The sequence below is a fragment of the Phyllostomus discolor genome, chromosome 2, assembly GCF_004126475.2.
Source record: "Phyllostomus discolor isolate MPI-MPIP mPhyDis1 chromosome 2, mPhyDis1.pri.v3, whole genome shotgun sequence".
Classification (NCBI taxonomy): Eukaryota; Metazoa; Chordata; class Mammalia; order Chiroptera; family Phyllostomidae; genus Phyllostomus; species Phyllostomus discolor.
In genome coordinates, this window is record NC_040904.2 from 159,940,689 (window position 1) to 159,959,463 (window position 18,775).

The following is an 18,775-nucleotide window of genomic DNA, read 5'->3' on the forward strand; positions in this document are numbered from 1 at the left end:
CCTAGTTCCAGAGAGGCGCGGTCTGTGCCCTGGGCCTTTTTAAACAGTTTTATTCTGTCCTGACACAGCTGTCACCTACATCTCTTCTTATGACTTTTTTAGTCGTTTCTTACATCGTATCTGGGCGCCGCCATGCGGGGTATTGACGCCAATGGGTGGGTGGGTGGGGGCACGCAATACCGCTGAAAAATACTGCTTGTTGCCAAACAATTACAGAAAAGCATTTCTCTTTTTATGTATGCATACAATTTTAGAGTCATCTGGTAATTGTGTCAAAATATTTCTACACGATTCTGTGTATAATATGTTGTCCTCTTGCGATAAAAGTATAAATAAGCAACAGGACTTCCATTAAAGACTGGGGGGAGGGGGCCGAATGCACAAATTATCCTCCAGGCCGTATAAAAACAAAGAGAGGGAAAGGCCACAACAGCAGCAACATTTTAAAAGCCAACAAACGAGTGAAATAATGGTAACTAGCTGAGCAAATCTGAGAAATTGATTCCCAAAACAAAAGTAAACAAGAGTATGATTGTAATTTGGAAAACCTTTCTGGGGAATCTGACAGCCCAAAAAAGAAATCCCAAAGATACTGTCATCAGGGTTCTCTTAATGAAACAGATGAAGGAATCCTACAGTTTTGGTAAACCCTTGGCCTACATGCCCAGCCGTCACACATTCTTTCCAATAAGCTTTTTAATGTCCTCACTCTTAAGTAGTAGCAGACAGCCAAGGATCATTAGACATTTGAGGAAAGTCTTCAGTATACAAAAAAGCAAAACAAGGAAGAAATAAGAAAGAAATTTAGAAGAAACAACAATTGTAAGGGAGAAAAAAACTTTAAAAATAAAACAAAAACTCATCATTAATATCCTCAGAGAAATAATATAGTGTATCCATAAAATAACAACAGGAAGCTATTTAAAAAGTATCTATTATTCAGATAAGCAAAAAGAGCTCTTGGAACTCAAAACTGTGATATCAGAAATACAAATTCAGTAGAAAGATTGTAGGATAAAGTTGAAGAATAAATTTGCTCTACTTTAGGAGAAAGTTAATACAAATTAGAGGACCTGTCCAGAAGGCCAAACGTCTGAATAATAAGAGTTTCAGAAAGAGAACAGAGAATCAGAGGGAAGAATAATCAAAGAAATTCTTTAAAAGTATTACCCTGAAATGAAGAACTGGGTCTCTAATTAAAAGGGCATAGTATCAGGCAGAACAAATCAGGGCCACATCAAGACATGTCATTACAGACAATCTGAACACTGGATGCAGAAATAATTCCAGGTTTCCAGAGAGAAAGATCAAATTGCAAGGGTCAAAAAATCAGAACAGCATTAGACTTGTCAATTCATCAACACTGTAAGGTAGAATACAATGAAGAAACACCTTCAAAATTTAGAAGAAAATTATTGCTAGCCTCAAATTTATATTTGGCCAAACTGGTTTAATTTTAAATCCAAAATATAGACAGTTTCAGATATATAACTTCTCAAAATATTGATATTCCAGGCACAGTTTTTCAAAAAGATAGGAAAGGATTTATTACACCAAGACAAATCAGTAAAAACAAGTCAATAAAGAAAACAGTATGGAACCCAAGAAATAGAAGATCCAGCACAAAAGAAAAACAAAAGGTATCCCAAGGGCAATGGTGAAGGGAGATTCCAAGTTATAGGGCAGGGCTAGAGATCAATTCGTCAAGATTAGAGCTGTTCAGAGGATTTGGGGGTGATTTCTTCAAGAAACAAAATTGACAGAATACCTAATGCATTTGAATTGATTGAGAAGAGATTTGTATAGGCAAAGGAGAGTTTGGGGTTATATTAATAATAAATATCTAGAAAGCTAAGGAGCGAGGGAGAAGACAAGTTCCAATGAAAGTAATAGTTTGTTCCGGAAAAGTTTAAAAGCATGGTAAAGCTAACATAATAGCAAGGAATTAACAGCCCTGAATCTAAATGAAGTCAGTAAACTATAGAGATTTGAAACATTGTAGTCTCATCTGCTTAGAGGGCATTTAAAAAACTACAGAACTAGGCTTCCGGCCAAGATGGAGGTATAGGTAGTCACACTGTGCCTCCTTGCACAACCAAAATAAGGACAACAATAATTTAGAAACAAAAACCAACCAGTACCGACAGAAAATTGAAATGTATGGAAGTCTGACAACCAAGGAGTTAAAGTAAACATATTCATCCAGAGCGGTAGGAGGGGCGGAGTTGGGCAGCCGGTTGGAGAGGGGTTGGAGGGGGCCATGGCAAAGCAGCGTCTGGTGGACCCCTGGTCACACAAGGCTGCAGCTGGAGGACCAAGCAAGGCGGTGGATCGTGGAGGGACGCGGCGCACAAGGCGGCTGGAGGATCGGGCAGTCCCACATTTGCACGCAGGTAAACCAGGTGAAACTGGGGAGTGAGACAGACCAAGCAACCCAGGGTCCCAGTGTGGGGAAATAAAAGCCTCAAAACGCCGATTGAAAACACCGGTGGGGGTTGAGGCAGCGGGAGAAACCTCCAGCCTCACAGGAGTGGTTGATGGAGAGACCCACAGGGTCCTAGAACGTACACAAGCCCACCCACATGGGAATCAGCACCAGAAGGGCCCAGTTTGCTTGGGGGAAGAGGTGGAAGTGACTGAAACCTGGCAGAGAGTGGAGCAAGCGCCATTATTCCCTCCCAGACCCCTCCCCCACATACAGTGTCACAACCCAGTAACTGGTTTCCTCACCCTGGTGAACACGTAAGGCTCCGCCCCTCGCTAAGGAACCGGCCCGCTGAGACAAAAAAAAAAAAAAAAATATATATGGCCCAAATGAAAGAACAGATCAAAGCTCCAGAAAAAAATATAACTAAGCGACTAAGAGTCAACTTATCAGATGCACAGTTCAAAGCATTGGTAATCAGGATGCTCAAAGAATTTGTTGAATTTGGTCACAAATTAGATGAACAAATGAAGGCTATGCTAAGTGAAATAAAGGAAAATGTACAGGGAACCAATAGTGATGGGAAGGACACTGGGACTCAAATCAATGGAGTGGACCAGAAGAAAGAAAGAAACAACCAATAAGAAAAGAATGAAGAAACAAGAATTCAAAAAAATGAGGAGGTGCTTAGAAACCTCCAGGACATCTTTAAATGTTCCAACATTCGAATTATAGGGGTACCAGAGGGAGAAGAGGAAGAGCAACAAGTGGAAAAGTTATTGGAATAAATAATAAAGGAGAATTTCCCCATTCTGGCTAAGGAAATAGACTTCCAGGAAGTCCAGGAAGCTCAGAGAGTCCCAAAGAACTTGGACCCAAGGAGAAACACACCAAGACACATCAAAATTACATTACCCAAGATTAAAATAAAGGAGAGAATCCTAGAAGCAGCAAGAGAAAAGGAGACAGTTACCTACAAAGTAGTTCCCATCAGACTGTCAGCTGATTTCTCAAAAGAGACCTTACAGGCAAGAAGGGGCTGGAAAGAAGTATTCCAAGTCATGAAAGGCGAGAACCTACATCCAAGATTACTCTATCTAGCAAAGCTTTCATTCAGAGTGAAAGGGCAGATAAAGTGCTTTTCAGATAAGGTCAAGTTAAAAGAGTTTATCATCATCAAGCCCTTATTATATGAAATGTTAAAGGGACTTATCTAAGAAAAGAAGATTTAAAAAAACATGTACAGTAAAATGACAGCAAACTCACAATTATTAACAACCACACCTAAAACAAAAACAAAAACAAACTAAACAAACAGCTAGAACAGGAACAGAACCACACAAATGGAGATCACATGGAGGGTTAGCAACAGGGGAGTGGGAGGAGGAGAGAGGAGGAAAACGTACAGAGATGCTAAGTAGCATAGATGGTAGGTAGAAAATAGATAGGGGGAGGGCAAGAATAATATGGGAAATGTAGAAGTTAAAGAACTTATATGGACATGAACTAAAGTGGGGGAATGTGGGTGGGAGGGGGCATGCAGGGTGGAGGGGAGTGAAGGGGGGGAATGGGACAACTGTAATAACATACTCAATAAAAATATATTTTTTAAAAATTACAGAATTAAGCTTTGTTATTGTGCTTTTTTTGTCTAAAGGAAGGGACAGATGGCCCACTTGAGGTGGTGAGTCTGAGAGAAGGTCCTCCCTGTAGTGAAGCTGCCCACAGCTCTCCACCTCCAGGGAACTGCAAGAAAGCATGCCTTGGCACCAAATGGAATAGGGGAATTTGCGACCACAATTAAGCTTTAAAAGAAATTTGCAGTCCAATTTCACATTTGGGTGATTAAATAAAACTCAAGATGTAAATTTGGATTTAAGTGGTTCCAAGGAGGAGAGTATACTGCCCTAGGCACTTGGCAGAAGCAAACACAAATCCACTCTGGAAACATGTCCCTTCATCCTAGGCAACAAAGAACTACAAATCAGTTTCCAAAGGAAGTTACTGTAGTAGCTCATGATAAAAATGGCTAAACACAAAAAAGATAAGATACTGTAAATGAGAACCAGAAGAAACAACTGCAGAAACTGAGCCGCAAATACTTTAAATGCTGTAATCATCTGATACTTTATAAAATAATTATACTTACTATACTTAAATAAGAGAAATTTGAAAACATATCAGAAAACAGAAAACTATACAGATGACATAACATCTTTAAAATAGAGGTTTTAATAATAAAAATATGAAGTTTTAAGTTAAAAACTGAATGGATAAACTAAATAGTTTAAGATGCAGTTATTCTTCATAGAAGAATCCCAGTTAGTAAGTGCAGAAGGAATGAGGTACTGTTGTCATTTTACAACCCTAATGAAATAATTGATCTAGGCAATAGTCAGCAATTACTGTCAGAAGCATTAGTTAAGAGGCTTAATAGGTGACTTAAGCTGACCGTACGTACATACACTGATAAAAATTAACATCATGAAAAGAGGAACAACTAGACATTCTGTTCATGACGGCATACAATGGGAAATACAGAGCATTATCTATGAAGCAGTCTTGCCCAAAATATAGGACTTTAAATATAACTGCCAGTTTACAGGAAGTAGGAGAATATGTTAAGTGACATCATCAGAATGTGAGTCTGTTGCAATCAGGAACAAAACAGGATTGAATGCCCCAGTTTCTTCAACAAATACATTGCAAGAAAAAAAGGGGAGATGAGAACAGTTGAAGATTAAAAGACATCTAAGAAACACATCAGCCAAATGCAATGTATAGGTCTGTTTGGATTCTGAATCAAACCATCTATAAAAAGACTTTTATGAACCCTGAAATTCCACTTCTGGGTATATATCTGAAAAAACTCCAAATCCTAATTTAAAAAGATATGTGCACCCCTATATCCACTGCAGTGTTATTTCAATAGCCCAGATATGGGAGCAATCCACATGCCCACGAATAGAAGAGTGGATAAAAAAGTTGTGGCAATTGATACAATGGAATATTACTCACCATAAAAAGAATGAAACCTTACCATTTGTGACAATATGGATGGACCTACCTAGATGGTATTATGCTAAGTGAAATAAGTCTGACAGAGAAATACCATGTGATTTCACTGATATATGGAATCTAAAGAACAAAGTAGACAAACAAAATAGAAACTGAGTTACAGATACAGAAAACAAACTGATGATTGATGGTGGGGTTAAGGGACTGGGTGAAAAATGGTGAAGCGATTAAGAAATATGAATTGGGACTTCCAGCCAAGATGGAGGCATAGGTGGACGTACCGTACCTCCATGCACAACCAAGATTGGAACAACAACAATTTAGAGGCAGAATAACACCCAGAACTGACAGAGAATTTATCTGAATGGAAGTCAGACAGCCAAGAAGTTGAAATAGACCTGTTCATCCAGACCGGTAGGAGGGGGCCAAGAGGAGGAGCCAGGCACAGGTTGTAGTGCAGGTCGCAGAAAGGAGAGCAGAGAAAGTTGGGCGCATAGGGCATCTGGGGCACACAAGATCCCAGCGGGTGGACGCTGAGTATGCAAGCGGCAGCTTGCAGACCCAGTGAGGCGGCCATTGTGGAGCAGGGCAGACCGCACAACCCAGGACCCCAGAGAAGGGACTGAGGTCCCACGGAGAATGGAGCTACCGCCATTGATCCCTCTCGACCCCGCCCCCACATACAATGTCACAATCTAGCAACTGGGGTGCCCAGCCCAGGTGAACACCTAAGGCTCCGCCCCTCACCATAACAGCAGCGACCAGATCCCCCCCCAAAAAAAAGAGAGAGAGAGAGAGACGTGTCTCAAACAGAAGAACAAATCAATGCCCCAGGACTCATCCTTTTAAGCGACCGAGAGATAGCCAATCTGTCAGATGCACAGTTCAAAACACTGGTGATCAGGAAGCTCACAGAATTGGTTGATTTTGGACATAAATTAGATGAACAAATACAGGTTACCATAAAAGAAATGAAGGAAAATGCTTAGGGAACCAATAGTGATGGGAAGGAAACTGGGACTCAAAACAATAGAGTGGACCAGAAGGAAGAAAGAAACAACCAAACAGGAAAGAATGGAGAAATAAGAATTCAAAAAAACGAGGAGAAGCTTAGGAACCTCCAGGACATCTTTAAACGTTCTAACATCCGAATTATAGGGGTACCAGAAGGGGAAGAGGAAGAGCAACAAGTGGAAAAGTTATTGGAACAAATAATAAAGGAGAACTTCCCCATTCTGGCAAAGGAAATAGACTTCCAGGAAGTCCAGGAAGCTCAGAGAGTCCCAAAGAAGTTGGACCCAAGAAGAAACATACCAAAGCACATCATAATTACATTAGCCAAGGTAAAAATGAAGGAGAGAATCCTAGAAGCAGCAAGAGATAAGGGGACAGTAACTGACAAGGGAGTTCCCATCAGACTGTCAGCTGATTTCTCAAAAGAGACCTACAGGCAAGAAGGGGCTGGAAAGAAGTATTCTAAGTCATGAAAGACACAGACCTACATCCCAGATTACTCTATCCAGCAAAGCTTTCGTTTAGAATGGAAGGGCACATAAAGTGCTTCTCAGATAAGGTCAAGTTAAAGGAGTTCATCATCACCAAGCCTTTATTTTATGAAATGTTAAAGGGACTTATCTAAGAAAAGAAGATAAAAACAACATGTACAGTAAAATGACAGCAAATTCACAATTATTAACAACCACACCTAAAGCAAAACCAAAAGAAACTAAGCAAACAACTAGAACAGGAACAGAACCACAGAAATGGAGGGCACATGGAGGGCTAGCAGCAGGGGGGTGGGAGGAGGAGAGAGGGGGAAAAGGTACAGAGAATAAGTAGCATAGATTGTAGGTTGAAAATAGATAGGGGGAGGGTAAGAATAGTATGAGAAATGTAGAAGCTAAAGAACTTATAAGTATGACACATGGACATGACTAAAGAGGGTATGTGGGTGGGAGAGGGTGTACAGGGTGGAGGGGAGTGAAGGGGGGAAATGGGGCAACTGTAATAGCATAACCAATAAAATATATTTTAAAAAAGAAATATGAATTGGTAGTTACCAAATAGTCATGGGGTATAAAGTTCAGCTTAGAGAACATAGTCAATAATATTGTAATAACTTTTTTCTGAACATTTATTGTATTGGCTGGAATGCTCTAAATTAATTAAAGCTTTCGAGGAATTCTTCAATTCCCAAATCCTTAAAAAACTGTGTTGAACCAGCAAAAAAGAGAGAGAGAGAGAGAGAGAAGTAATGATCTGGACAAATATAAAACAGCATGCCTTACTTAGTTCTTTCTCATGTCCCCAGCTGCTCTCTCATGATGAGGAAGTCTCAGACAGCAGAAAGTTTTAAAACTTCATCACATAAGATCACATGTAAAGAACAAACAATACTGATCTGGTGCCTCTGCCTACACCCTGCAGGCCGTTTTTAAAATTCCTCAGATGTAATTAGACGTCGCACATGCACTGGTGGGCAATGGAAACATGATGTTTATATCCTACAGGACTCAGCTAAAATTTTTCTAAATACTGTGTTTGGCACTAGAAACTTCATGCTGTATCAGGTCAGTACCAGTGTTAAGCTGCTGGATTCTATAATAATGTTTTAAAAAAGCTCTACACACTGTGTAAGAAAAGTGTGTGCAAGAAGCCTTTGTGTGTGTGCTGACTTTATGTGACAACTCTAGCTGGTTCTTTACAAACGATTAGAGACACCCATCTTCAGCAGTGCACATGAGAAATAAACTCTGAAAAAGGCAATTTCTTGGGTTTAGGAAGGACCATATTCTGGGAAGTACTTCAGAGGAACGGACAATAATTCTAGGATTATAGCCAGGAGGGACTTTAGGAGATGCTTTTCAGCTTCTTCTAGATTTCGAATGTTGAATAAACCACTGAAGTGTGATATTTATATTATCCTTTTCTTTGCAAGAAATTGAAGAGCCGCAGATTTCTCTATCCTGAATAGCAGACAGATTCGTTTTTTCAATGATTTTTATCTCATTCAAGGCATTAGGAAGATGTCTCTTGCTTCCAAGGACTAGCACTGGAATTCCTTGTACCTTGTCGTTTGTCTTTTCGCGATCTGCAGCATCTATCATGCAAACGATGGCGTTGACGCCCGGCAGTACTGCTCCCACTTGCCCCCCTCCTGTAAAGGAGGGAATGGGGCTGCCCTCTCATGTCCCAGAGCTCCATCGTGACGTTCCCTTTCGTCGCCTTCCTCCTGCGGAAGCCCACCGTGGGGATCGTGGCCTCGCTGAACTGGCGGGACGCGATGACACTGACGCGGGTGGTCGTGCCCCGGAACTGCAGCCCCTCGAGCATCAGCCCCACCTCCTCTGTCCGGAGGAGCGAGCGGAGCGCCCGGCAGGTGGCAGGCGGCAGGCGGCAGGCGGCAGGCGGGAGGGGGCGCCAGCACCACCGAGGCCGGGACTGGGGCAGAAGGGCGGGGGTCAGCAGCGGCAGTGGCTTCCACCGCCGAGCGAGCGGGCCTCGGCCCGGACCCCTCACCGGCTCCTCGGGCGGCGCTACGGCGAAGGTGGGCGGTGGCCTGTAATAACTTCGTGCGGTGCCCGGTGGGTACTTGAATTATTGGGGGATCGCGTTGTACATGCATGATTGTCTAACCACTGGGCTATACACCTGAAGCGGGCATGAAATAATATTGAATGTTAAGAAAATTGAAAAATAAAATACTGTAAATAAATTAAATCAATAAAATAAAAGAAAATACTGGCTTTTGTGAGCTAATAGGGAAATTCGGACACTGGCTGGATATGATATGACGTTAAGACATCGTTGTTTTATTACCAAAGGGAAACCGGGCCGCTGTTGTACAAGGGGACAGAGAAGACTAGGACCGAATGTCATCAGTGCAGTGCTGCAGCGCTTCCTGCCACCTGGCTCACCGCCTGTTTGTTTACGGCTCCGCCAAACTGTAAGCTCCTCCAGGGCAAGATTCCATTCATCCATCTCATTGTTCTACCCCTTGTCCCTGTAGTTCAGTAGTTGCTTAATAAATATTTGCTGAGTGAAAAAAAAAAGGTATCAGTGTTAATTTGGTTAGATGTAATTTAGTATTTTTATGTTCAAGTTTCTAGATGTAATAATGGTATTATTATATGTTATGTTAAAAAACAGCCCTAGTCTTTGAGATACATAGTATTTACCAACGATATGGTATAATATCTGGCATTTCCATTAAAATAGTTCTATGGGAGTCTGGGAGAAGTGGGAGGGGTATAGATGAAACAAGGTGATGAGTACATGGAGATCCATTATGCTTTCCTTTCTATTGTATTTGAAAACTTCCACTTAAATTTTCTTTTGAAAAACTCAAAGAGCCCTGACCAGTGTAGCTCAGTTGGTTGGGTGTTGTCCCACAAAGCAAAAATAACTAGTTCGATTCTGGGCCAGGGCACACGCCTGGATTTTGGTTCTGTTCCTGGTCCGGGTGCGTGTGAGAAGCACCCGATCAATGTTTCTCGCTTGCATCAATGTTTCTCTCCCTCTCTTCTCCTCTCTCTAAAAATAAATAAATAAAATGTTTAATATAAAAAAAAACTCAGAGTAGTTTAGACTTAACTGAAGATAGGATTAATAAACTTGAAAATAAATTAAAAGAGAATATCCAGAACTAAATACTGAGTAACAAAGAGAATATGAAAGAGAAAAATAAGACATATGGAGAGTAAAGTGAGAAATTTAACTAATTGGAGTTCTGGAAAAAGTAAGAGCAATTGAAGCTAAGATTACATTTGAACTGTTTCTAGAACTAATGAAAAACACAAACCCACAGAATGAAGAAGCCCAACAAATTTCAAGCAGTCTAGATGACAAGAAGTCTACACATACACATATCACAGTGAAACTGACTAACATATTTAAAAAATAGCAGGTCTTAGAAGCATCCAGAATAAGGTTATAAGTGTACACATCTGTCAAAACTCATTGACCTACACCACATGAGGCCCACGCATTTCACTGTATGAAAATTTTTACCACATGCAAATTTTACCACATGCAAATTAAAAGCAGCCATAGAACCAGATTACCTTCAAAGAAATGAAGTGGAGAATAGGTAAAAATCCTACATGATCACTGAGAGTAAAAAACAATACTACTTTAATATCTTCTAAAATTTAACTATTAAGATAGAATTAAAACACACCAAAACAATAACAAATACATTGGAGGCTGATGAATAAAGTTAAATTTTTCCAGGTTTCTTGTATTGTTTGCAAGAAGAGTGTGCTGATTATCAGACTATATTACGAGACTGAAGGGCTCCATATGCCTGCGTGCATCAAAGCCCCACGAGACACAAGCAGGAATCTGCAACCAAGAGAGCAAGAATTCATTAAGGAAACAGCACCAAACCCAGAGTCACAGGAGCTCATGCTCCAAGACCTGGCTCCCCAGTGGCTTCCAGTAAATGGGGGAAAATGATTAATCATGGTGACCAACAGAATTAGGGTGGTGGTCTCTACTGATTGGCTGGTACTAGGGTAGGGGGTAATTGATCACTGCATTTGGTCCCCATGACAGCCATGGAGTTGTTCTGTCCAATTGTGTTAGCATAGGCAGTCAGAGTGCAGGGAGTTCCCCACATTGGCCAGGATGGCTGCAGAAGGAGGTTTCCATGCTGAGGAAGCCAAAAGCTAGAAAGATGAATGGATAGGGCCCTGAGTGCACCAAAAGTTGGCAAGGTAATTGGATACAAAAAAACTTGCCCTCCCCTCCCTATCCTTATAAGAATGGGGGCTTGAGCAGGAATAGGAAATAGTCTTTGAGGCAGGAGGCCACCATTCTCCCAAGTTACATGGCACTTGAATAAAACCTCTTTTCTTTTGGACCAGCACCTGCCTCACGAGTTTGGCTTATGTTGGGGCAGGCAGCCGAATCTCTGTTTTCTCAGTTATAATTTCACAAGGATTTGTTCTGTGGGATTGTTCTACTTTCCTGGGTCTGGAGCTAACACACAACTGAGGCTAAGATATTATGTTTAGTTTGATTGAAACCTTTGTCTTACCCTGGCTGGTATGACTCAGTGGATTAAGCGTCAGCCTGCAAACCAAAAGGTCACCTGTTTGTTAAATCCCCGGTCAGGCCACAGGCCTGGGTTGCAGGCCAGGTCCCCAGTTGGTCATATGCAGGGGGCACCCAATCGATGTTTCTCTCCCTTTATTTCTCCCTCCCTTCTGCTCTCCCTAAAAATAAATAAAGAAAATCTTTAAAATTTTTCAATAAAGTATTTTTTCAAAAAACAGAAAAGAACACTGTCTCAGTAGTCAGTAGACCCCAGGACCTTGTTTCTAAGACTACTAAGGGCCAACCAGAATCTTATTGTCCTGAGGGTTTAATATTAAAGCAAAGGAGAGTGAGGTAAGTGAGTCAGGGTGCTAGGTGAGGCCAGTTTGAATCAAAGGGAAAAAATATAAATAAAAGGCCAGATTAAAGAAAATAAGGCTCCTATGTGATTACAACTGTGTCTTTCAGCTTTAAGTCCGCTGTTCTATACACTGCTGTGACGCTGGAGCTGGTGTTCTGAAAACTACATGGCATTTTTTCTATCAAGGAGACTTTATTTTTTACAGCAGTGTTAGGTTCACAGAAAAATTGAGCATAAAGTACAAAGAATTCTCACACAACCCCTGTTCTCATACATGCACAACCTCCTCTACCCACCCCATATCAGAGGGGTACATTAATTATGATCAATGAGCCTACATTGACACATCACTATCAGCTGAAGTCTGCAGTGTACACTAGTGTTCACTCTTGGTGTTATACATTCTGCAAATGCTCATAAATGTATAATGACATGTATTTACTATTAATAGTATCATACAGAACAGATTCACTGCCCTAAATATTCTGTAATCTGTCTCATCATCTCTTCTTCCCCCCAACTCCGGGCAAACACCAATTTTTCAAAATTATTTTCATAGTTTGGTCTTTTCTACACTGTCATATAGTTGGAATCATACAGTATGTAGCCTTTTCAGATTGGCGTCTTTCACTTACTAATAATATGCACTTAAAGTTCCTCATGTCTTTTCATGGCTTGATGGCTCATTTCTTTTTATGGCTCAATAACATTAGATTGTCTGAATGCACCACAGTTTATTTATCCATTCACCTACTGAAGGACATCTTGTTTACTTCACAGATTTTGGTAATTATGAGTTAAGTTCCTATAAACATTCATGTGCAGGTTTATCTATGCACAGATTTTTTTAGAGAGAGAGAGACAGAAACATTGATTTGTTATTCCATGTATGCATGCATTCATTGGTTGATTCTTGCACGTGTCCTGACGAGGGATCAAACCTGCAACCTTGGCATATCAGGATGATGCTCCAACCAGTTGAGCTACCTGGCCAGGGCTGTGTAAGAAATTGTCAATTCACTTGAGGAAATACCAAAAAGTGCAATTGCTGGATTGTACAGTAAGAGTATGTTTAGTTTTGTAAGAATCTGTCAAACTGTCTTCCAAAGTGTTTGCACTGTTTTGCATCCCCACCAGCAATGAATAAGAATTCCTGTTGTTCCACACTGGCATGTGGTGGTGTCGGTGTTCTGGACTCTGGCCATTCTAATAGGTGTGTAGTGGTATCTCATGGTTTTAATTTGCACTTCCCTGATGACATATGATGTGAATCATCTTATCATTTGCTTATTTGCCATCTGTATATATTCTTTGGTGAGGTGTGTGTTCAGGTCTTTTTATAAATTTTTAATTGAGTTGTTTGTCTTCTTATTGTTTAATTTAAGAATTCTGCCCTGACTGGCATAGTTCAGTGGATTGAGCGTGGGCTGTGAACTGAAGTGTCGCAGGTTCGATTCCCAGCCAGGGTACATTCCTGGGTTGCAGGCCATAACCCCCAGCAACCACACATTGATGTTTCTCTCTCTCTTTCTCTCTCTCTCTCTATCTCTCTCTATCTCCCTCCCTTCTCTCTCTAAAAATAAATAAAAATAAAATCTTTAAAAAAAAGAATTCTTTGTATATTTTGGATAACATTCTTTTCTTAGATACATCTTTTGCAAATTTCTCTCCCAGCCTGTGGCTTGCATTCTCATTCTCTTGACAGCATGTCGCACATAACAGAAATTCTAAATTCTAATGAAATCCAAGTATTAATTATTTTTTTTACCTTGTCCTTGGTGTTGTTATCTAAAAAGTTACTGTCACCCTAGAGCATTGTCCCTTAAACCAATTATTGTGGGTTCAATTCCTGGTCAGGGCACATTTGACCAGGAATTGAGGTTGCAGTTTTGGACCCTAGCCCAGGCATGTACAATCCGTGGTCCTGGCGCCTATGATTCCTGGTCTGGGTGCGTGTGACCCCGGGACCAGGCACATATGGGAAGCAATGGACTGATGCTTCTCTCTTGAATCAATGTTTCTCTCTCTCCTTTCCTCCCTCCTTTTTTCTCTCTTGAGACAATAAAAAAAAGTCCTCTGGTGAGGATAAAATAATAATAATAATAATAATAAAATAAAAAGTTGTTGTCATACCCAAAGTTATCTAGATATTTTCCTGTGTTATTTTTAGGAGTTTTACAGTTTCACATTTTACACTTAAGTTTTTAAGTTTAACGTTGTTGAAGGGTATAATGACTGTGTCTAGACTTTTTTTTTTTTTTTTGGCATGTGGACATCCAGTTGTTCCAGCACCATATGTTGAAAAGACTCTGTTTTCTTCATTATACTGCCTTTTCTCCTTGGTCAAAGATCAGTTGGCTATGTTTATGTCAATCTTTCTGGGCTTCGTATTTTTTCCACTAATCTGTGTGTCTGTCATCTCACCAGTAGCACTAGTTTTTAAAATTACTGTAGCTTTATAGGAAGTCTTGAAGTCAAATAGCATCAACCCTCTGACTTTGTTCTTCTCCTCTAACATTGCATTGGCTATTCTGTGTCTTTTGTCTCTCCATACAAACTTTAGTATAAATTTGTCAATATCCACAAAGTAACCTGATGGTCATTTGACTGGAGTTGTGTTGAATCTATAGATCAAGTTGGGAGGAACTAATATCCTTTTTTTCTTTTTAATAAATTTATTAGTGTGACATTGGCTAATAAGGTTATATTTGAATAGGTTTTAAGTTACATGGGAAAAACTAACATCTTGACAAAATCAAATCTTCTTATCTGTGAGCATAGACTATCTCTCTGTTTATTTAATTTTTCATTGACTTTTCATCAGTTTTATAGTTTTTATCAAAAATATCATATACATTTATATAATATTTGTTTTATTTATACCCAAGTATTTCATTTTGGTGGGTAGTAAGGTAAATGATGCTGAATTTTTAATTTCAAATTCCACTTGTTCATTGCTGGTATATAGGCAAACAATTTACTTTTTTCCTTTTTTATATACACATATATAAAATTTACCATCTTACCCATTTTAAGTGTACAGTTCTGTGTATTAAATAACTCCACATTGTTGTGCCACCATCACCACCATGCATCCTGTGAACTTTTCATCCTCTAGAACTGAAACTCTGCACCTGTTAAACAATAACTCCCGATTATCCCCTCCCCCTGGCCCCTAGCTACAATCATTATACTTTTTGTCTTTATGATTCTGCCTACTCTGCTATAGTATCTGTCTTTTTGTGACTGGATTTCACTTAGCATAATGACCTCAATGTTTATTCATGTTGTAGCATATTTCAGGATTTCCTTTTCTGTTGAAAGCTGAATAATATTCCACAGAATGTATATGCCACATTTTGTGTATCCACTCACCATCCAGTGGATACTTGGGTTGTTTCCACATTTAAGCTACTGTAAATAATGCTGCTATGAATATGTGTGCACAAAAACACCTTTGAGACCTTGATTTCAATTCTTTTGGGAACTGTATATACCCAGAAATAGAATTCTTGGGATATAGGGTAATTCTATTTTTTTAAATCCTCACTCAAGGATATGTTTTTAATTGATTTTTGGACAGAGGAAGGGTGTGTGGGGGGGAGAGAGGGAGAGAGGGGGGGGGGGACATCGATGTGCAAGAGAAACATTGATTGGTTGCTTCTTGCACGTCCTCGCACATCCCCAATTGGGTACCTGGCCTGCAACCAGGCATGTGCCCTGACTGGAAATTGAACCTATGACCTTTAAGTTTGCAGGCCAGCACTCAATCCATTGAGGCACGCCAGCCAGGGCCAGCGATTCTTAACAAAAGGCGGGGGGGGGTGCATCTGGAATGGAGGGAAGAATTTACATGAGGGAGAAGGATCTTGCAAAGTCCAGATCAGCTGGCTGTCCCTGGGAAGCAGCATATGCAGTGTCCAAAGGATAGCATTTCTGGACAAGTTGGCATTTTGTTGTATTCTAGAGATGACAAATTTAACAAGAAGGTTAGAAGGTATACACCCTATGAAAACAGAGGGAAGAACACAAAGATGAATTCACATGACAAATCATAAACCAGACTCTGAGTCCTCAAGACAGTCATTTGAGAAGAGGTCCAGGGTGCGGGAGGGGGGACAGAAAACTGTACTCGTACAACAATAAAAAAAAATGTTAAAAAAAGAGAAGAGGTCCAGTTGCAAAGCCTTTGCTCTAATGATTATTAAACAGTGACAATTTGATAAATTATTCTTACCTGTAAATTGAACATCTCTGGTAATGTCATCAGGTGCTGACATAAGATCTGTATGGCATATACAGAAACCAGTTCAGCTTCCAAGTGAAAACAAAATTTCGAAGACACTCAGCTGTATTAGAGCCCAATATTCACAACTGGGCATTGTGGTTTTCTATGAAATATGACTCCCTCTCCCTAAGATCACCCTCATTGTCATCAAAGAGACTGCATTAAGTCCAGTTTTAAATTTTGGCTAATTATTTGCACAAACACAATAAAAAAAGCAATTAATTCCATAGGCCCTTTAAATCTGCTTTGCTGGAAATTATACAAGGAACCTGTAGATGGAGCTTCTGGGCACAGAAGCCAAGCCGCACACCTACCATCAGGCTTTGCTTTCAGTATCAGTATTCCTCAAATCCTTGAGGTCCCCAACATGTCTTAAAGTTCCTTCCTTGCCATCTTTCAGGGAAGCAATTTTCATTCCCTACCCAGAAAGACTGCCATGAACCACACAACCAAACAAGGTACCAGTCCATTTTTCCAGGGGGCTTTCTTTAGCTTTGAAAGTCAACATCAGCTCCTCAAGGCTTTCTGGTGACACCCCGAGTACAAGCATGCCTCCTTCAGACATGATATTCCAGTTAAAGATTTGGTTAATAAAATCACAATTGGAAACTGGTCTTATTGGATTTATGCAAAGAAACTTTATGCCACTATTCACTCATTAAAAATGCCAAATTCTGATCCCAACTGGAGATGGAGGTGTAGGTAGATACACTTTGCCTCCTTGCACGACCAATAGAAGGACAACAACAAATTTAAAAACAAGAAATAACCAGAAGTGCCAGAAAATTGAACTGTATGGAAGTCCAACAACCAAGGAGTTAAAGAAGAAACATTCATCCAGACCGGTAGGAGGGGTGGAGAGGGCAGCCAGGTGGAGAGGACTCACAGCACAGTGGTAGCTGGTGGACCTGGCCAGGTGGAAGCTGGTGGAGCAGGCAGTCCCACATGTGCATGGGGATAAACAGGGAAGAACAACTGGAGAGTGAGACAGACTGCACAACCCAGGGTTCCAGTGCAGGGAACTAAAGCCCCAAAACCTCTGACTGAAAACACCTGTGGGGGTTGAGGTGGTGGGAGAAACTCCCAACCTCACAGAAGAGTTCATTGGAGAGACCCACAGAGTCCTAGAATGTACACAAATCCACTCACCCAGGGGTCAGCATCAAAAGGTCCCAATTTCATGGTGGGTAGCAGGGGAAGTGACTGAAAGCTGGCAGAGAGCTGAGTAAGCAGCATTGTTACCTTTTTTTAAAAAACATGATAGAATCATTCAGTATTGTACTTTCTGTTCTCTTTTTTTAAATTTTTAAAAAGATTTTATTTATTTATTTTTAGAGAGGGAAGGGAGGGGGAAAGAGAGAGAGAAAGAAACATTAATGTGCGGTTGCTGGGGGCCGTGGCCTGCAACCCAGGCATGTGCCCTGACTGGGAATCAAACCTGCGATACTTTGGTTTGCAGCCCGCGCTCAATCCACTGAACTACACCAGCCAGGTCGCATTGTTATCTTTCATATCCCTCCCCCACATACAGTGCCACAACACAGCCACATAGGTTGTCCCACCCTGGCAAATACCTAAGGCTCTGTCCCTTACTATGTAACAGGTGCACCAACACACACAAAAAATAGGGCCCAAATGAAAGAACAGATAAAAGCTCCAGAAAAAATACAATTAAGTGATGAAGAGACAGCCAACCTTTCAGGTGCAGAGTTCGAAACACTGGCAATCCAGATGCTCACTGAAATGGTTGAACATGGTTGCAAAATAGCCCTGGCTAGTATGGCTCAGTGGGTTGAGTGCAGGCCTGTGAAGCAAGGGGTCACTGGTTCGATTCCCAGTCGGGGCACATGCCCAGTGGGTCCACAGTGAGGGGCACGTGAGAGGCAACCACACATTAATGTTTCTCTCTCTCTCTTTTTCTCCCTCCCTTCCCCTCTAAAAATAAATTTAAAAAATATTTTTTAAAAAAGCAAAATAGAGAAAAAAGTGAAGGCTATGAAAAGTGAAATTAAGGAAAATGTACAGGGAACCAACAGGGAAGGAAAGGAAACCAGGACTCAAATCAACAGTTAGCAGCAGAAGGAAGAAATGAGCATTCAACCAGAACAGAATAAAGAAACAGGAATTCAAAAAGATGAGGAGAGGCTTAGGAACCTCCAGGACAACTTTAAACATCCCAACATCTGAATCATAGGGGTGCCAGAAGGAGAAGAGGAGGAGCAAGAAATTGAAAATTTATTTGAACAAATAATAAAAGAGAATTTTCCCAAACTGTCAAAGGAAATAGACTTCCAGAAAGTCCAGGAAGCTCAGAAAGTCCCAAAGAAGTTGGACCCAAGGAAGCATACACCAAGGTACACCATAATTACATTACCCCAGATTAAAGATAAGGAGAGAATCTTAAAAGCAGCAAGAGAAAAGCAGTTACCTACAAAGGAGTTCCCATAAGACTATCAGCTAATTTCTCAAAAGAAATCTTGTAGGCAAGAAGGGGCTGGAAAGAAGTATTCTGAGCCATGAAAGGTGAGGACCTACATCCAAGATTACTCTATCCAGCAAAGCTAACATTTAGAATGGAAGGGTAGATAAAGTGCTTCCCAGATAAGGTCAAGTTCAAGGAGTTCATCATCACCAAGACCTTATT

The 18,775-nt window shown here is 40.6% G+C and overlaps 1 pseudogene; it reads right to left on the reverse strand.

Moving 5' to 3' along the window:
* Window positions 1-8,056: 8,056 nt before the first annotated feature.
* On the reverse strand, window positions 8,057-17,313 carry LOC114512974 (annotated as a pseudogene).
* Between the last annotated feature and the right edge of the window lie 1,462 nt (window positions 17,314-18,775).